This window comes from Acomys minous, assembly GCF_964271855.1.
Source record: "Acomys minous genome assembly, chromosome: 5".
Taxonomy (NCBI): Eukaryota; Metazoa; Chordata; class Mammalia; order Rodentia; family Muridae; genus Acomys; species Acomys minous.
Genome location: NC_140494.1, coordinates 22,180,895 through 22,201,360, shown reverse-complemented (window position 1 = coordinate 22,201,360; position 20,466 = coordinate 22,180,895). Strand labels below are relative to the sequence as shown.

The 20,466-nt window shown below is 43.1% G+C and overlaps 1 protein-coding gene across 1 annotated transcript in view; it reads right to left on the bottom strand.

Moving 5' to 3' along the window:
- Nucleotides 1–18,158, bottom strand: part of KIAA1217 — a 797,280-nt gene extending 779,122 nt beyond the window's left edge. The window contains exon 1 of the mRNA XM_084782818.1: nucleotides 17,658–18,158. The gene's annotated coding sequence lies outside the window, so the exon portion shown is untranslated. The remainder of the gene's footprint in view (nucleotides 1–17,657) is intronic.
- Between the last annotated feature and the right edge of the window lie 2,308 nt (nucleotides 18,159–20,466).

The following is a 20,466-nucleotide window of genomic DNA, read 5'->3' as shown; positions in this document are numbered from 1 at the left end:
GCCCATCTGAACAAAGCAGAGCCAATTCTCTTTCCTTAAAGGCAGCTACAATTTGAACTAAATAGGTAATATACAATCTTCTGAAAATATCTGGTTGAGAACAATGAGGAAGTTGGCATACTGAGTTTCTTCTTGTTCTATTTAATTAAGTGGTATTAACAGCTATAAATCATCAAACAATGGTTACATGAACACTTAATATTTTTTTAAAAAGTAGAAACAATAGCATAGCTGCAGCTTTTCACAAAAGACATAGAAGTTCAAAGGCCCTACAAAAATAAAACCCAGCAGTTCCTGATATTTGAGATGAATATTAATTTGGCTTAAATTATTTGTTAAAAGCTTCACAGAAAAGTGCCCATGAAATAGGTTCAAAATTAATAGCTACTAATAGTCAGATTCATATCAACCTGCTGTCTCTTCTGAACTGAGTTTATTGTACCACTCTGCAGGAACTTAAACAGTTCCCTAAGATGTAAATAAACCAGACAAGCAATAGTGGATGCATCAGGATGAAGTCCTCATAGGTCCAGAAAACTCAGGGCCAGGATAGCATAGAGGAATAATTATGTTCCTCTTCCTACCTTCCTCTCTTAAACTATAGAGAAGCAAACCTCGTCCCCAGCCTTCTCTTCTTCTCTGTGCCCAGTACTGTCAGTACCTGACACTGCTTGCTCTTAACCTTCCAAGGAAGGGTAGCCTAGAAATTACATCTCTTCCTCAATGGTGAGGTTCTCCATATGAGTCCACCAAAAGGTCCTCTCATAAGACTCGGAAGGGAAGAGAAGCTCTCCAATGGCAGCTGTAGACTTGCCTGTGTCAACAGACAACAAAATCAAAGCTGACGTCTAAATTTTGGCGCCCTGTTGAGACTCACCTCATGAATGGCTGTCCTGTGATACTTCATATTTCCTCATTGTAGCCATAAAGCATTTTCACTGGAATAGATCGCTGAGCTTTCCCTGCTCACTCACTTTGTCCTAGGAAGGACAGTGATTAGTTTGCTCTGCTGAAGCACGGCATAAGCTGGACCATGTTTTCCTGAAGGCAGCTGCTTCTGCTGTGCCCTTCTGGTCTCAGATTGCAGAGAACCTTCCTCTGTTTCTAGTTGTGTAAGCTAAGCGCATCTGTTTGGGTCCTCAGATACTTTAAAAGATGTAACAAGTTACCATTAACTTGGCATCCTTAAGCAACACAAATGTGTAGCTAGTGTTCTTCTTTTAGTTATTTTTGTGCTCCTATGGCAAAAATACCTGAGAAACTCAAGGGAGGAAGGATTTATTGGATTCCTAGTTTTAGAAGGTCCAATCTGTGATCACTAGGGAGCATCATGTAGGGAGAACATCACAGGACCAGAGGTGTGGAAGAGAAGGTTGTTAACCTCACTGCATAGGAAGCAGAGAGAAGCAGGGAAGGGGGAGAGATGAAGGGAGGAGGACGAGGACGAGGAGGAGGAGGAGGAGGAGGAGCTAGGAAGTCGTGGTACCTATTGTACCACTCTGCAGGAACGTAAACAGTTTCTTAAGATGTAAATAAACCAGACAAGCAATAGTGGATGAGTCATGATGAAGTGGTAGTAGCTAGGGACAAGATACCTCCAAAAACCCAACCCAAATGACCTCCTTCCTCCAGGTAGACCACCTCCTAACATTTCCAGAGCATTCCAGAACATAGCATTGCCAACTGTGGGCCTTGGAGCTTGTAGAGAACATTGTACAGACTACAGCAGTTCTGAAGGTAGGAAGTAGTCTCATTGGCTGAAAACCAAGGTTACATTAGAGCTGTACTCTTTCTAAAGTCCTTCTAAGACTCAAAGGCAAATCTACTGCCTTGTTCTTTGTCCTCTAGTGTGCTTCACATCCCTTGGCTTGTGGCTTTGAGTTATCTTGAACTTGATGTCCATCTGCTGTTGTGATTTTCTTGCTTCTCGCTCACATGGGCACTTGGGTTTATGTTGTGTACTCAAGGCAAACCTTTTCACCTCAGAATCCTTAATCTTGTGTACAAAGGCCTTTTTCTCATCAGAGACAAATTTCCATCTTTGGGCAGTTAAGCTATGAACATCTGCAGGGAACATTCATCTGCCTACCATGCTTGCCTCCTGACACTAGCTTGCTGATGTTTAAATTCAAGCTGGTGTTTAGGGCAAGCCCCAAGCACCTGCTTTCTCCTGCTCTCTCCTGCTCTCTCTGCAGGCACATCGGAGCTGTGTGGCTCAGATTTAGGGAAAGAGCAGAAGCGGATCCTACTTTGGATGAAGACTAAAGCATATATTTTAATGTATATTTGACAAAGCTCTACACAGCAGACTATATCAAACATACAAAATCATTGTACTTTCTATCTTGCCAACAATTCTGCTCAGTTGATTTGCTTTATTGATGGAATAAAAAGAAAAAGGCAAGGAGTGACCGAGTCCCCCGGATCCTTGTTCTCACTACATTAAATATGCATCAAACCACTTAGAGATTATTTTGAGTTAAAATATTCTGTGCGTTATCTATACTGGATTCAGATCTTGATAAGACATTTCCCCCCAAGCCAAGACACATCTGTATAAATCTACATTTGTGCTAAAGTTCAACACAACTTGAACTGTGTGAAAAATATAATGAATTTTCTGACACTACTTTCACCACTTGACACTAAAATACAGTAGCATCTCAGCTCCCAGTTATTCTCAACTCTATCAGCACAGGACCAGAAGCTCTACGAATGCTGATCAATAAGTCTGCATATCCCCTTCATGCAGTTAACAAGTGTGTGCTGTATTGTTCAAACCGCTGCATGTCTGCAGCCAATACGATCCTCATTAGCCATAAAGAGCTGTCTTCACGGCATTCATAACTGAATATTTAAATCAATATGAGATGCAGAAATGTCCTCCGTGACAACAAAGCAACTGTGCTAAAGGACAAAACACTTGCCAGTGCAGAAGCTTCACCATCGTTCCGACTGAGGGCAGCATTATTTGACTAGAGCATGCCAGAGGATTAATGGAAATTTTTGAATAATGTGACACTAAGCCTGATATTACATTGGTCTGAATTGTGAGGCAGCTCAGGGATCCCATGGCCTAGAAATAGCGCAGCTTGCAGATGGGAACAGAAGGCCCCATCCCACTCCTGCCATGTTCTTTTCTTAAGTCTTCCTCCAGATCATTCATTCTGTCTCTCATTCCGCATCTACCGTGTACCCAGCAGTGGGGAAGGGAATGTAAACAACACAACTGACAGTCATTAAACCTGCACAGAGAGCTGCTGGCTAAAGACGACATTGTAGAACCAAGTGTTTGCTTTGTGAAGCCAGGCTGCCTTTGTTACCTGGAGTAAATTATTTTACCTCTCTCTGATTCTTATCTCTAGGTGTTAAGCAGGGACACTGGTGACAGGTAAAGCATATACAGACAATACAGGCACAGCAAAAAATGTACAATAAATGTCATTTAAGTATAAACAATAATAACACAGCTTCACCAAAGAAGGAGTATTTGAGCTGGTATTTGAAAAATAGGCAAACATTCGTCTATTTGTAAAGAAGAGGATGCACTTTTATTTGGGGTTGGGGACTGAGGTGGGCAGTTGGGAATTAAACCCAAAGCCGCACACATGGTAAGAGTGTGGTCTCCCACTGGGCTATACCTCAGCAGCAGCTGCCTTACTCCCTGTGGATCTCTCCTCCTCTCACAGTACACTTAGATATCTAGGAGGGCATAGTCAAGGTGCTAACAACACTGCAGCTATGGAAGCAACATCTGGTCAGAACATCTGGAGGAAAAGACACAGATACTCCAACGGAAAGCTTGGCACACTTCAGGAGTTTAGGAAAGGGCCAAAGATCTTCCGAGTTGTCTAGAGGGAACTCACTCTGCCCTTTTCTCTTGTGCAGGCAGGGGCCACTTCCCCTTGGCATTCATACAGGTTACGATCTTGTCCCATGTAACCCCAGACCTAATCTCTGCTCTGCCCCATTGTTCATGCCCACCCCACCTCCTGCAAGGCTCATGTTCAGATTCCTTGCCTCTGCCCTCGCCTCCTTTCTTCCATCACTGTGGGGCAGCAAGAGCTGTCTTCCTTACATATAAATCTCTCTGTATTTCTCACTCTATAAAAACAAACTCTTGATTCTGCCCTGGGGACCACTCCTTGGAGGCACGTGCTTCCTCTTCCACCCCATCATATCTGATCTCATGGTATTTTATCGTCTCATCACTTGATGCTCTCTGAGCAGCTGCAACAGGCACAACCTGCCCGAAACCTTCCCTTCTTTTTTCTCGTGTGGGAGAGCTCAGCTTGAGCAAGAGGGATTTTTTTTTTAAAGGGAGAAAGATGAGGTTTGGGTTCTGGCTTTGCACCTCACACTGCATGACTGGGATGTCACCTGTCATTTCTGAATTTTGATGTGTCGCCTATAAAACTAGAAAACCAGACCAGATTCCTTCTCACTGCACCCTTCCTTTTCTATTGCCAAAGTTGCTTTTCTTCCTTGATTTTTTTAAGTCAGCCTACAAATATTTTTACATAACTTTACTTACTATGTCTTCCTCCTGACTCCATTTTGAGTCTCATAAAAGTAAACAACAACAACAACAACAACAACAACAACAACAATAAAACAGAAAGAGGAGAAAAAAAGAGTGGTATCTCCTTTAAAAAAAAACTTGAAATAAAAATGAGATTGGTTAATCCATACAGACACATCCGGAAGTAGAAAATCAGTGCTCTGAGGAGGATAATGTGGACCTTTAGTGAGGCATCCAGCCTGGCTGCTACCTCTTCTTTCCTGTCATTCCTCTTATTCCTGTTTTCTGTGCTCCATCCCCGGGATTCTGCCCTCTTCCCACAGCCTGACCTTTGAGTATTCTGTTCCCTCCACCAAAACATGCAACCAGATCTCCATATTGCAGGCTATCGCAGAATCAAAATGTCTCTCTTTACCATGCAGATTGTAGTTGTGATTATTTAAATAAATTGGCAATTACTCTGTAGATGTCTGTCTTTTCTTGTTGTTCTTTTTGTTACGTTCTGAGAACAGAATTTTTAAAAATTTAAACATTTCAGTAATAAATGTACTTCTTCCTACACAGTAGATGATCAGTAAAACATTCTGAATAAATACATGTATAAAACAGACCAGGTAGAACACACCCTTTACATAGTTTACCCCAGAACTGGGCCCACCCGAGTCTAAGTGGTCAGGAGTCCTGTGTCTTCTGTAGAAGGTTTTCCCTCTAATTTCATGCTACTGTCAAGAACTCAGCAGGAATACTTCACTCCCTGCTCTTCAACCTCCCCCCACCCCTTATAACCATGCTAGTCCCTAAAGTGGATGGAAAAATAGTGTTTAGAACAAAAAATAGAAGGAGAGAGGTCACTGTCACCCCGATACTCAAGGGTTATGGAACTCTGTCCCTTGGCCATGAAATCAGAGCTGCTGTGGTTACCCATAAGACTGTCACAAGGCTATATGTATTAACACTCTCCCCCAGGTGAAAGGACTGTCACCAGATCTTCATCTTTTGCTCTATGTTCCTCCCCAAGCCCATCCTCAGCAGCAGACAAGGCTGCCTCAGCCACACACCCTCTTGGGCAGTTGTAGAAGTCTAAAGGAGGCAGAAGATTAACGGGAGGGAGGTGCGGGAAGCTTGCAGTTACGTATCTTTAAGGAGAGCATCCTCTGTATGGGCATGTACATCTTCACCCATACTCTTATCAGTAGCCTCAATTAAACTGCTTGCTTTACCAAGCTGGGCTTGGATACAAGTATTTCTTTAGCCTGTCCTTGTTGCCCTATACAGAGTGAAGAGATTTGTTCATATTTTGTTCACAAGTCTCCAGGAAGAGTAATGGAACACCAAGGCAGAAAATAAATTTGAAGATCAGTATCCTTTGCGAATATTGACATAAAAACTCTCGACAAATATTAGCAAATTAAACCCAGCAATATACATAACAGATTACAAATATATTCAAGTATAATTTATACTGGGAATGAAAGTTTGATTTAACATCAGAAAATCAATTAATGTAATAAACTATATTAATGAGATAAGGAACAAAACCCATACAATCATCTCAATAAACACAGAAAAGCATTTCACAAACGTCATTACCATTCCATGATAAACCACCAAGCAAACCAGGAAGAGAAAAGGTCCACCCTCAATTTGACAAAAGGCATCACAGCTAATATTACACTCAGGGTAAAGACCAGGTGCTTTGTCCCCTAGGGTCAGGAATAAGATAGGATGTCCACTCTTGACATTTCTATTTGTTACAGCACAGCTGTAGTAAGAGCAAATGGGCAAAATAAATAAATAAATAAAAAGAGAAGGAAGGGGGCTGGAGAGGTGACTCAGAGGTTAAAAGCACTGGCTACTCTTCGGAAGGTCCTGAGTTCAATTCCCAGCACCCACATGACAGCTCACAGATGTCTCTAACTCCAGTTCCAGAGGATCTGACACCCTCTCACAAACATAGGCAAAAACCAATGCAAATAAAATAAATAAATTATGTTTTTAAAAAGAGAAGGAAGGAAGGGAGAGATGAAGAGAGGGAGGAAGGACAAGAGGAAGTGGTACCCAGGTTAGAAAGAAATAAAATTTTCTCAATGTGTAATTGATATGATCTTGCATAAAGAAAATCCATTAAAATCTATAAAAATTTAGGAAAAATAACAAATTTGGCACGTTTTTGAGGCATAAGGCTAATACACATAAAACAATTATACGATCTACATATTAGTGGCAGACAACTGAAAAGTAAAATTGAAAAATAATTTAATTTATAATGAAAGCTATGACATAAAGAAATGTTAAACAAAATTAATGCAAGACATAGTCTTAACATTATTTAACAATGCAGGGAAAATTAGAGAGGGACTGGCTGAATGGAGAGGAATGTCATGTGCACGGAGGAAGAATTCTTTTTTTTTTTTTTTTTTTTTTTTTAGAAAAGAGCACACAAAGTCATCAGGTTGAGGGGTTGGGGTGGATCTGAGAATTAAGTAGAGAAGCTGAGGTGAATATAATAAAATATATAAGAAGAACTAATAAAATGGGAGAAAAGGAAAAATATGAAAACAGGATGGATTTCATATAGTAAGAATCTCATGAGGTCCTGAGTTGCATTTTTCTGAAAACCAACTAAACTGGCGTCCATCTTTTCATATATTCACTAGCCTTTTCTGGTTTATTTCTGTAAAGTTTTTTATATACTGTTTCTTGTCTCCTTATCCAGGGACATCGATGCCCTTTCTCTACTCCCGTTCACTACCCTTCAGTAAGGTTGTGTTGTGATCTCTCCCATCCCACACACACTTAAAAAAAAATGACATGACTCTCAAAATTAATTTTCAAATTCAACACACAAAGCCTTTGCTATTTTTTCCCCAGAAATTCACAAAAAGATCCTAAAATGTATATCCAAAATAGATTACAGACCTAAATGAGGCAAGAGCTAAAATTACAAAACTTGCAGAAGAAAACACGGGAATAAAACTTTAGCCAAATTGAATTTCTTGCACATCCAACTAAAGTAAAAATAGATAAAATGTACTTCACAAAATATCAAAATTTCAGCGTTTCAAATTAAACTATGAGCAAAGACTAGCCACAGGAAAGGAGTAAGTTATATACATCTGATCGGGCGTTCGTCTGGAGAATGGATAAAGAACACAACTCAAAAATAAAGTGGCTATCCAACTTCAAATTGACCAATGAATAATCAGTTCTTCAGAAACTTATGTAAATACCCAATAAACATAAAAATATGTTTCACATCATTAGCCAATTGTAAAATAAAAATGAAAACTGTGTAATACCATTTCACTCCACACTCTTTAGAAAAGCTGTTGGTGAGGGTATGGAGAAAACGAAACCTGAACAATTGATTCAGAAACCAATTTGGCAGCTACTCATAGCACGGAATATAGATTCCAAATTACCCAAAACTCTACTCAGCATCTGCTCAGAGAGATGAAAACAACAGCCACCTAGGATGGGCATAGGCATCTTCAATGTAGCATTATGCATTGTAGTCCCAATGGAAAAAGCCAGCACATTAACTGACCAGTGGATATATAAATTCTGTTACATACACACAAAAGGCTACTACTTGATAATAAAACTATAGTCATGCATGCCCTACTGTGAATGACCCTTGGCCACATATTATAAGACTGGAGTCATGAGCAATATCCTGAATAGGTTTGCTTACATGCACAGAAATTGGATTAGCAGGGGCTAGAATGCAGGGAGATAAGGAAATGGCAAGTGGCCTCTAATGGGCGACTGGCTGAGAATGGTTGCGTGAGTTTCTTCCAGGGGAGACGGGGTGCTGTAGTCTTAAAACCTTATGGACACAACTTAACAATTAAATTCCTTTCTTTACATTGGATGGATTTTATACTGTATGGATCGTATTTCCGACAAGCCATTAAAAAGAGAAGGGAAGGAAAAGGGAACACTACGCTCATATTTTTCTTCATTAACTTGCCGTCTGCCATGTCCTCATATCTTCCACAGCAGCCCCAGGGATCTTACTCACCCAAAACAGATCAAGCTTAGGTGGGTCCTAAGGTGAAATGATCAGGATTATCTCATTTGGTCCAGATATTCTCTCTGAATCAAGTGCTTTCACACACACACACACACACACACACACACACACACACACACACACACAACACACACACACACACACACACACAGGGGATCTGTATATGTCTGCATGCTTGTGTCTGTCTCTGTCTCTCTGTCTCTCTCTGTCTTTCTCTGTCTCTGTCTTTCTCTCTCTTTTTCCCTCTCTCTCTCTCTCTCTGTGTTTGAATCCTCTGACATTTAGTTTTTCACCATGCTAAAGTGTTCCTTAGGTCAGTAGATCCAGACTCACAGGCCAAATGTCAAATGTAAGCCTCAACCCAGGGTTTCTTGTACTGTTCTAGCTGAGAATAGTAGTTATGGGTTGGGGATTTAGCTCAGTGGTAGAGTGCTTGCCTAGCAAGCGCAAGGCCCTGAGTTTGGTCCTCAGCTCTGAAATACAAAACAAAAACAAAGAATAGTAGTTATATTTGTAACGGCTGAGTTAAAGAAAATAAAAGAGAAATGATGTGAGACAGAAGCAAAAGTGGACTGCAAAGTCTCAAGTGCTTACTTCCTCTCCGGCCCCCACAGAATAAGCTTGATGACCTGCCACTCCATCCCTGGAAAAGCTGAAGTGAAAGGGAGAGGAGGGAGGAAGGCGGAGAAGCCCCGCGCCTCTTTTCAAGTCACTGTTAACACCAACACTAGTAAAACTCAGGAGCCAGTTTGCACACTTTCATGGGAATTACATTTTTAAGAGTTATGCAAGCCAACCGAGGTCGTGTTGGGAATGGCTACAGGAGAAATCTCCACACAGAAACTACAGCACTATAAACCGGGACTTTTCTACTGCACTCAACACTTCTCTAAAGAAAAACGTGGAAATTCACCTTTGCACTTTCTGGAGAACAGAAGGTGGATTTTGGTTAATGGACTTTGATGGTCGAATGCTGTGGGGCAAAGCTGAGCTGCTTTATGGAAGCTGAATGCTGTGAGCCTGGCCAGATCCAGCAGGTGAAAATAACTGCTTTGCATCAGGGAGGGCGCCGAAGGAAAACTTCAAGATCACCACTAGGGGGAGGGCTGGTCCCACTTTGCATGAAGGCGGTTGGGGACCAAAAGGCCAAGGCCCGAAGAACCCATGAGGATGACAGGAAAGATGAAAGAAGAGGGAAGATAGAAAGGAAATGGTCATTATATCCAGGGGCACTGGATGCTGGTGCGACTGCATCTGGGATCAGAACTCTCAGCAACTTTCCAGCAAGCTCATCACTTTGATGCCGTACAGAACGGCATTATGCGGTGGAAAGCTAATGGGGCATTTTATTTCCTTTGCAAATGGACGGACATACAAACGAAGACGGCTTGTCCTGTTTGATTGTCTTTTTAGCTTCTCTGCGGTGTCTCCTTTCCTCCTTCTCTTCCTCCTCTGCCCCCTTTTCTCTCTGTCTACCTCTGACTCTGTCTCTGCTGGCCTCTCTCTCTGTTCCTCTCCCTCTTTCTTCTCTCTTTCACAACTCACTTTATCCCTTCCTTGTCTTTAGAGCTGATCACAAGCTTTCTCTATCTCAGTGACTACATGGTGAGATTATAGGCATCCAACACCCTGTCTTTCATCGTTTCAAAAATTCTAGTTCTCAATTATATCTAAATCTTTAATTTTGGATATATTTTGTATTTATTTGCACTTTCTTTATATTATATATATGCTTCTTTTTAAAGGGTGGCAAGTAAGGACTATTCAATAGTGCCTTCTTAATAGAACACATGCATTTCACTCTGTCTGTGTGTGTGTTGTATGTATAATATATATATATATATATATATATATATATATATATATATATATATATATATATTCTCCTATTCTCTAGAACTAACCAACAAGGAGGCAATCGAGAGACAAGTTCTTAAAATGCCAGCCTAAGGCAGGGAGACGACTCCGTAGTTGAAGTATTTGCTGCCCAAGAATAATGGGCAGAGTCTAGGTCTCCAGAACCCATGTGAGGATGAGGTGGGCATGGCGACTGGCCTGGAATTTCAGCCTAGGAAGGATGAGGCAGGGGACCCCCAGAGCCAACAGGCTAGAGAAACTAACTATATTGGTGAGCTTAATTGAGCTTAAGAGACCCTGCCTCATTCAATAAGGAGGAAAATGACTGAGGGTGATTTGGGACAGAAATCTCAAGTTTCACATGCAGTGTGCACACACACATATGCCTACAATGCTGCCCACCACCAAACACAAATGGAAAAAGAAAAATGCCAATCTAGGCATTCATGGTATACCATGAAGGAAAAATAAGAATTTTATGAGGTAGATATTAAGACTCCCTTTCCCCTACAATAAAGCAAACTACTGATATAATTTTGATGCTCAGCAATGAAGTGAATGGGCTTTTCTTAGGGCAACCAGGAACCTATATTCCACATGTAAGAGTGTTTCTAAGAGGGAAATAAAATCCAAACGCCTCATTATGTTGAATGTTCAGAACAAAACGTGCTTGGAAAGTGGGCAGAAGACATTGAAAGAGTCAGTTGTTTGGAAAGATAAGTTACATCTGCTTCTGTTTCTACACAAATCTGCCTTCCTGTCCTAGAGTTGTCTCTGACTGTCTGTCTGTCTGTCTGTCTGTCTGTCTGCCTCTGTCTCATCTCTATTTTCCCATCCTTTACCTCCTCTCCTCTCCCTTTATCTTTCCATCTCTGCATCTCGTTTGCCCCTTCTCTTTCTCTATTTCTCCCTGAAGACTTGTTCTGGCTTCATCGTTTCCACAGTTACACAAGGTTCTTGGTTCTACGTTTGCTGCTGTGGTAACTTTTTTCCTGGCTCCAGAAGAGGGATTCTAATGTAAATCGGACAAAGTCACAGAGCATGCTACGAACAGAACTGGTAACCTACAAGTCCTACACCCAAGGCTCTCTTTCTATTTCTAGAATGAAAAATGGGCACAAGAGACCACTTTTCTTTAATAAGCAAACCTATCGTAAATTCACAAGAATCTGCTGTGTGTCCATTTCTAAAGTGGGACTGCCTGGAGCTAGGAGAAATAAGTTGTATATTTTGATGTGGTAATTTATATGGAAATGAATATGATACCAAAATTTAACACATAAGCAAAATACCACTTGTAACATTCTGGTAGAACCATTAAATAGTTCTATCACCTGCATTTAAACAGCTGGAGCATAGTATTTTGCAGTTAACAAGTTGTTTTTATTCTTAAACTTAACCTTTAAAATGGCTTTATATGGTTCATTTTATTTTATTTTTACATAATTCTCATTGGTTAGTAGATGTTGCTTTATAACTCTCAGTTAAAATTTGCTAGCATGTGGAGGTAACCACATTAAAACAAATAAAATCCAACCAAAGAGCACGGGTCTCCTTCCCCCCTCCCTCTTTCCCTCCCTCCCCTCACATGGGTCTCCCTCCCCCTCCCTCTTTCCCTCCCTCCCCTCACATGGGTCTCCCTCCCGCTCCCTCTTTCCCTCCCTCCCCTCACATGGGTCTCCCTCCCCCCTCCCTCTTTTCCTCCCTCCCCTCACATGGGTCTCCCTCCCCCTCCCTCTTTCCCTCCCTCTAATCACATGGGTCTCCCTCCCCCCTCCCTCTTTCCCTCCCTCCCCTCACACGGGTCTCCCTCCCCCTCCCTCTTTCCCTCCCTCCCCTCATATCATGCGTATGTCCTTGCTACAGATAACTAGAACTAATGATGCAAAAGTCTCTTCGTGATTCAGTTCATCACTTTGTCTATTACTTGCACTTCCAGCCTCTGGGACACCATTGCCCCGGGCTTCTACTTTCTTTAAGAACTAGGATGCGACTCTTAGGAGAAGAAAACCCTAGCTGTGCCCAAGAAGGACATGCATAAATATCATGGTAGAAGGTGTTATTTTCAATCCAGGTACAAAATGTATAGCTGGAACCTTCCTTTGGGTTACTAAACACTCAACACACACCATTTCATTTACTCTTACCATGATAGAGGGACCATCACATTCCCACTGATTACATAAATATCTTCTGATTGTCTATATGTATGTCACATGCAGGAATGATAAATAAAGACGGGAACAAAACTGACTAAGATCTTCATTTTCACAGAGCATGTGCTTGGTTAGAGGAAAGAAACAAAAATGATAAGTGAATAAAAATGCATGATGCTTTTGGTTACAACGTCTGAAAGAAATTCACGTAGGGAAAGAGATAACAAGTTAGAGGACATAATTTTAAGTCGAGACGTCAAGAGAGACCTCATTGAGAAGCTGGGCTGGAGAAAAGACGGGGAGGAGGGAGTCAAAGGTATCTGGGGAAGAGCACGCCAGGCAAAAAGACCAGTAAGTTTAACATTGCTTACATAGGAGCTAGCATGATTGCTACAGGAGCCGGAAGAACACAGGGTGGTAAAAGTGTGACAGCTGAAGGGGGAACTGGGAGAAGAAATCGCCAGCATTGAGGGAAGTAAAGTGTAGAACTTGTTCATTGTGAAGATTTTTTTCTTCTTTTACTGTATGAGTAAAATGGAAAATAAAGGAAAAAAAAAGTCACCTGACCTCTGCGTTGGTGCAATTGTTCTGGCAGTGTGGAATCTAACTGTGACATAGTGCAAGGCTGGAGCAGAGGGCGAGGAGTGAGGGAGTCACTGAAATAATGAGAACTGATGGAAGCTTGGACCAGCTTACTAGCAAGGGCAGTGGGCACAGCCGGTCAGGTTTGTAATGCGTCCTGAGGGCCCCGATGCAGCATTTGCTGATAGATCAATCTAGTCCCAAACAAAGGAGGAATCAAGAACGAGTCCAGGATTTTCTGGTGCAGGAAACCAGAACAAAAGGAGATAGTGCTTACAGAGAGGACCGGTGGGAGGATTGGGTTTGAGAAGGAGGCATTTTGCCCTCCTTGTCAATCAGGGTGATGGTGGCAGAGGAATGAGCAGAGCTTCAGATTTGGAGTTTGCATAAGTGTGTTGCTCTTGTGAACATGTTTTGTTTCTATTTAAGTGATGTCTCCTTGTCATCATCATTCATTCATTCATTCATTCATTCATTCATTTGACTGTTCTGAGTATCTATTATTGCCAAACAGTGCACAGAGTCTTGAGAAAGCAGTGAGAAAAAGATGCTTGGTTCCTTCCCTTGTAACATATGGTCTAGAGCAGTGGTTCTCGATCTTCCTGATGCTATGACCCTTTAATACAGTTCCTCACGTTGTGGTGACCCCCAACCATATTATTTCCATTGCTACCTCATAACTGTAATTTTGCTACCGTTATGAATTATAATATAAATATTTATGTTTTTTGGTGGCTTTATACAACCCCTGTGAAAGGGTTGTTCAACCCCCAAAGGGTTGAACCCTTTGCCAGAGAACCACTGATCTCAAGGGAAAACAATAAATAAGTGCTTGTGCAAGGAGTGTACTTGCACTTGCACTTGCACTTGCACTTGCACTTGTGTACTATATATTGATAGTAACCTATCAAAGTAAAGCAGACATTTACCTAAAAACACAGTGGTGTCAGATGACTTAAGCAACTTTCCCATGATTGCAAAGCTGGGGAAACACAGGATCATTCTATGAACAAGGCCACCTCTTTCAGAGCCCATGGCCTACGTTATGTGAGAATTCAATGTCAGCTCCACTCTTCTCTGGGTACTCTACAGCTGCTCACAGGGAGACTGGCAGGAAGCCTTTTCCAGGCTGGAGTTCCTATCAGATGAAGGGTTTGGACCAGATGATTCTCTGCCTTGGTGACTTGGACTCTTTGGTATAGAAAAGATCCGGGGAGGCCCAACCCAAGCATCATTTACTCAGCAATTCTCCAGTCAGGCCTGTGTGTGTGGCTGTGAGCCATAGAACTCCCAGCAAGTTCTCTGCTACTCTAACAAACTTGAGGAGGCAGTGGCAGTTTCAGAAGTCAGGGGCTGGCAGGTGTGATCTCTCTTAGAAGTGGGGGTAAGGGCGTGTTGACTTGGAAAGAGTGATGGAGAAAATCAAGAGTAGCCAGTCCATTAGATGTCCTCTGCACTTAGCTATCCTGGGACCTGATCTTCTCCCATATCTACAATGGGCAACAAGAGAGTGTCATGCATTGGAGTGTGTGCCTGTGAATTGTGGATCTTCTATCATGTTAGGCCCTGACTTTTGTAATCTACAATTCCACAGCGGTGGGAGCCCAGCCTTTCTGTTCCCAAATAACTTTCCAAAGTGCACTTCTTCTTTTCCCCCAGAGTACAAACTTTGCCAAAACTGCAAGACTTAATCAAGTAGTCATTCTTTCTATGAGCAGAGCTCCCCAAATGACGCACAGCGGGTGCTTGTGGTAGAGAGAGACCAGCTTGGGGCTTGGTTTAAAAACCTCAAATTTCAGCTACCATTCTTAGTTATTTCTTTACATTTGCTTCTGAAATGTAACTTTTTGCATGAAATTCTTTAAACTCCCATAAATCATTCACAACCGCAATATTCTCTCTAGAACTCTGATAATGGCTTGTAATGTCTATAAAAATACTCAATAATGGAAAATACAGAGTGTTTTTCTATTCACTAATTATAAATTCTATTCCGTCTTGGAACATTAAGTTGATAATATTAAGTACACAGTATTACGTCCAAAGTAAAGTGACATGACATTGGTATGTTCTAATTTTTAGTGTCTGATTTTATCTCATGTGTGTGTGTATGTATGTATGTATGTATGTATGTATGTATGTATGTATATATGTATGTCACCTCTCATTTTATAAGCAGAGGACCTGAGTTCAGTTCTCAGCATCTTCCTCAGAGGCCATACAACCATCTCTCATCCCAGCCCTAGAAGATTTGATGCCCTCTGCTGGTCTCTGAGGGCACATGCACTCATGTGTACATACCCGACACACAGACACAGAGACTTATGCACACAGTAAAAAATAAACTTTTTAAAAAGAAAAATATATATAAATTTAGTTATCTGATAGAAATAATATAATTGAGGAAGGACTGATTACTCACCTTGGAATTTACAAGGCAACAATAGTAAATATGTGCTGAACTAATTAAATTGAAGAAAGTCTTGTAGATATGTGCTTATTTTTCATGGGTAAATTTTTATGGGCATAAATCTTTTAATCAAGTTTAAACTAAATGTGTTTAAAATACATGTAGCAGTAACGTGCATATTAAGTAGCACATTGCATATGTTATATAGTAGCAATTAATATATATTATTAGATATATGAAGGAATTATTTTGATGATTGCATTCTTTTATCAGTCTATCCAATTGCTGTAAACATATCCAAATCATATTAGAAACATAACCTATAAATAACCATAACTATGAAAACATAACAATGTGGACTTACTGATGACCAATATGTACTTGGCATGATTTTATTTATTTATTTATTTATTTATTTATTTTTGGCTTTTCCAGACTGCATTTCTCTGTGCAGTCTTGGCTATCCTAGACTTGCTCTTTAAACCAGGTTGGCCTTGAACTCAGAGATGGCCCTGCCTCTGCCTCCCAAGTGCTAGCACTACAGGCGTGTGTCACCACATGCCTGGCTCATACCAAAAATAACTGATAGTGTTCCAGCCTTCGAGGAAGACACAATCCAGTTGACATTGGGCCACACTGCCAGGGATCAGGGCTGTCAGTCAGAAGAGCTATAATGCAATACCAGCACCTTGCTATGTACAAACCATCTATTTCTCCCCAAGTTTTTTTCTGTATCAACTGTAAACTGGACCGTACATCTCTCATTTCTGTTGCCTAGTACTCAAGGAAATGCAGAGAAAAAGAAAAAAAAACTGGTTCCATAATGTGTTTTGGGTGAATTAACCAATGATAAGATTGGGTGATTTATTAATGATTTTTTAAAAATCTCACTGGGATCAGCTTTTCACTATCTTCCCCACCACTACAGCCCCCATCAAAGAGCCATCCTGAATATCAAATCCAAGTGGGATTTTGGTTTCCCACTTAGTCATATTCTCAAAGATGATACCTCTCCTGAAATCATTTGATTATATTTAATGTACTATTCCCTGAGAAGAGGTGGAGAAGCTCACTTCTCCCCTGGGCATGCTGTCTTCTTCAGGCCTCTTGCCAGGAAGGGCTTGGCTTTCCTGAACTTTTTTTTTTTTAACCATTTAAAGGTTGGCCTGTTAAAGACTTAAAACATCTTTGGGAGAATCCAGTCAGAGAAAACGGGGTACCAAAGGAAGATTATCCCGCCAGAAAACAAGTAAGCAAAATGCCTAGGGTCTCTTGAGGAGACCAGGTGTCGTCCAGATCTGCAGCTGCTGGGAACATGGGCAAGGAGAGCAACCAGCAGTCTTTCAAGAGAGCCAGGGTTGGGGGGCAAAGCCCGGAGGCCTGCTGCTCCTGTCCATGACCCCACGTGCGTCCCTTGTCACCCTCAGAGAAGCTGCCCAATTTCAGAATCTAGCAACTGAGACTCCAGAACACTCGTATTCAACCGTGGCGATCAACGCGTCACACCCTGTTCCTCCTATTACGTTTATAAAACATACTCTGCCTAGGTGGCGGCAGGAGCGCCTCAGATGTCCCCAAACACGCAACGTCCTGACTTCGAGAGTCCCCTCCCTCCAGCATGTTGTCATGGGACCCGCTTTTCATCTCTCTTGGCCCTCCAGCTAGCACAGCTTGCATGCCCTTCAGCACAGCTGGAATGTAAAGCCAGGCAGACCCCTAGCTTCTGAGCTTTCCAGTCCCTGCTAATCCCCTGGTTCTACACTCCGGGGATGCACACCAAGGTCACCAGCATAGGTGTGACTGCATCCACCTTCCCTTTCCTTAAACACTCCCTCTTCTGAAATCTCCAGAGTCCCGGCTCTTTTCTGCTCCTTCACCCTACCCACCCACTTGGAGGTTTCCTCCCTTTGCATCTCAGCATCCAAACTGCATCCTTGCTGGTGTTTGCCTGCTCTAGAAAGGGTTGCTTTCCGGTTCAGGGACTCCCTCGTAAGTTCCCCCTTTAGGTTTCTGGGAGCCAGAGGGAGGAGACGAGCCTCCCACTCGCTCAAGGGGAGCAGCAGGGGAACCGACGCAAACTTCTGCTGCACTTACTTCGGGCCGAGGCTGCCGCCCCCGTGCCTCTCTGCTAGCTCTCCCACCGGCAGCTGCTTCTGGGCGACCCGAAGGAAGCCACCACGATGCTCACATTTCCCACGCCAGCTGCGGCTGCGAAATGCGCAAGAGGAAAAAAACGGCTCTCTCGGTGACAAGTGTGCTCTGGGTCCCGGTCTAGAGCGGAGATGAGGGTGCAAGCTTGAGCCTCAGCTACCTTCAGCAGCCCCTGGACGCAGCACCGGGCACTGTGCCCCGCGCACCCGGCTCCTCGGCTGGGCTGTTTCTGTCGGACTTACAGTTTTAGTCCATACCAGAACTGCAGCACCCTCTCTGTCCTCCTGGGGAGACGACTTTCAATTCACCTGGAGGTTGGCGAGGCTCCCCCGCGGGCGCGCATCGTGACCACGGATGCAGAGGAGAGGGAGGAGCGCGGGAGCGGTGGCTGCCCAAGTGCGCCTCCAGCATCCTCAGCAAGGAGCGCACAGCCCTCTCCAGCCGCTCTCCTCCTCGGGACTGCAGTCCTGACGTCACCTGCCCTCCCTCCCACCCGCCCCACGAAGGAGCAGTGGCGGAGGGTGGAGTGCTAAGAACGAGGAAGCAGGAGTGTGAGTGCGCGTGTGTGCACGAACATGTGCCCCTCACGGCTGGGGACCCATAGGAACCGCAGCTGGATCCAAAATCGAAGCTCCTCTTAAAGAGGTGCTGAAGGGCTACCGTGAACAGCTGGGGGCGCTCGCTTCCCACTTGGGGCTGAGTTTGGATAAAACCGTGAGAAACAGATTAAGACAGCATTAAGGGTAGTAGGAGAGTTAGGAGTTACAAAGGATGCATTCGAAGTTAGAGGGTGCACCGGACGCCTTTTAAAAGCTGCGCCGGAGGCAGAGACAGGTAAACCTGATGGGACCGTGCATACTTACCGTCCAGTAAGAGTCTGGGTAGAGTTGGGAGCCCTCAGCCTTGGCTCCCGCGCTTTGTTCCTAGAGTGGTCGGTGTAGCAGTTCTTCCTCACCCAACTTCCTTCTTTTGGTGAGCCTGGGGCGTCCTGGGGGTACTGTGGTCAGAAACTGGGAGAAAGCTCCCTGCTCGAAAAGAATCAAGGGCAAGGAGTGCGAGGCCCATCCTTTGGGTCCTAGAGCAAAAGCATCTAGGAAGAATTCTGAGATAGAGTCCCTTGCAGTTATCAGAGGGTGAAACTACTTTGTCTTTACAACCCGACCCTGCGAGGCTTTAGGCTCTAAGGCTAGTTCTGTAATCACGCAACTTTTCTCCTTGCCTAGGTTTTGGGATGGAACGTTTATCCCCTTAGCGTGACCTTTGCTCGCCTGCCATGGATTCTGTACTCCTGCTGGCTGCAGTGGTCAACTAGGAGCTGGCTGCTGGCTGCCCTAGGACTCCCGGTGGGAGCGAAATGAGCAATGCGCTCCAGCCCAGGCCAGAGCTGCTTGCCAGTATCTTGGCGTCCAGCTTAGGAGCCAGCGCTCTGCAGTGACTGCTCCCGCAGCCAGCAGTGAATTTTAACTGCAAGCATCTTCCTTCCAGAATCTAAACACCATTTAATCGCTGGTGTGCTCATACTCATTACAAATAATCTCAATTGAGAGAAGCAAGAATGAATTAAACGAGAAAAAAATTTTTCTCAGTTTTAAAATATCTTTAACTAATCAACTTTATAAAGTTTGTGAAGTAGGTTCAGATATCGACAAAGCAGCTCCAATTCCAACTCTCTGATGGAAGTTTAATAAACAGAAGCAAGTCTAGGAACCACGGCTATTGTGTTAGGTTTAATAATCATCAAAGCTCCCACATTTAAACATTGGCAATCTAGCTAAATCAGGTAAAATTAAAGATGTCCTTAATAAGCACAGGTTGGAGTCCACAAACAAATGGCATAATTAAACCATGGTGATGCTGCATGCTCTAATGAGAACAGAGAACAGCAGCAAGGGACATAGGGCCATCAGCCTCCAGATTCTTCTGCAACTGTCCTATTTTTTAAGGTGTAATTTTGAAAGCACGGTGACACCAGGAAGGACTTACATAACCAGATTCTAGCTGTGTGCATTTCAAAAGCATAATTTCTCAGTAGGAGTCACTGTTCCCTGAAAATGCTAATTCAGATTAATAGTGTGGGAATAAGCAAGCCATTGACAAATTAGCGATCTGAAAACAGCACTGAGAAGTGACAGCTGTGAACCTTCTAAGCTGGGCCATGATTTTGTTTGCATGCATTCAATGCAGGAAGTTTGTGGCGCCCTGTCAGCTACTGTGACACCTGGCTGACGCGTCTTCAGCAAATTGTGGCCATCTGACGCGACAGATGCGAGCACTTAAGTCCCTTATTTCTCACCGTATCCTGTACAAGCCTTGAGGACAGCCACGTATATATGCTGGTGTGATTGGTTGTTTGCATGTCTGTCTTCCTTCCAAGCTTATAAGCCCCTCCCCCAAGCAGGCAAAGGTTTGCTTTCGGTAGGATCCAGCATGGGATCTAGTAAATCTTCTCTGGGTTGTCTTTAAAGAGTATAAAATGACTACACTGAAGAATTCTTCTTAAAGTACAGGAGTGCCTTGCAAACAGGAAGACAGGCGCAACAAAACCAAGAGCCACAGAGGAGCCCAAACACAGCCCCCACAAACACAGCAAGAGGACCGGCAAGAATTGGGGAGGCGCTCAATGAATTGTGCTGGGAAAACGGAATCCACAACCAAAAGAAGGAAATCTGACCCTTGTCTTAACACCACACCAAATAGGATGAGAGTGGATAGAAGACTTAAGATGAGGCCTGAAGCCCCAAGAAGGGCCTGG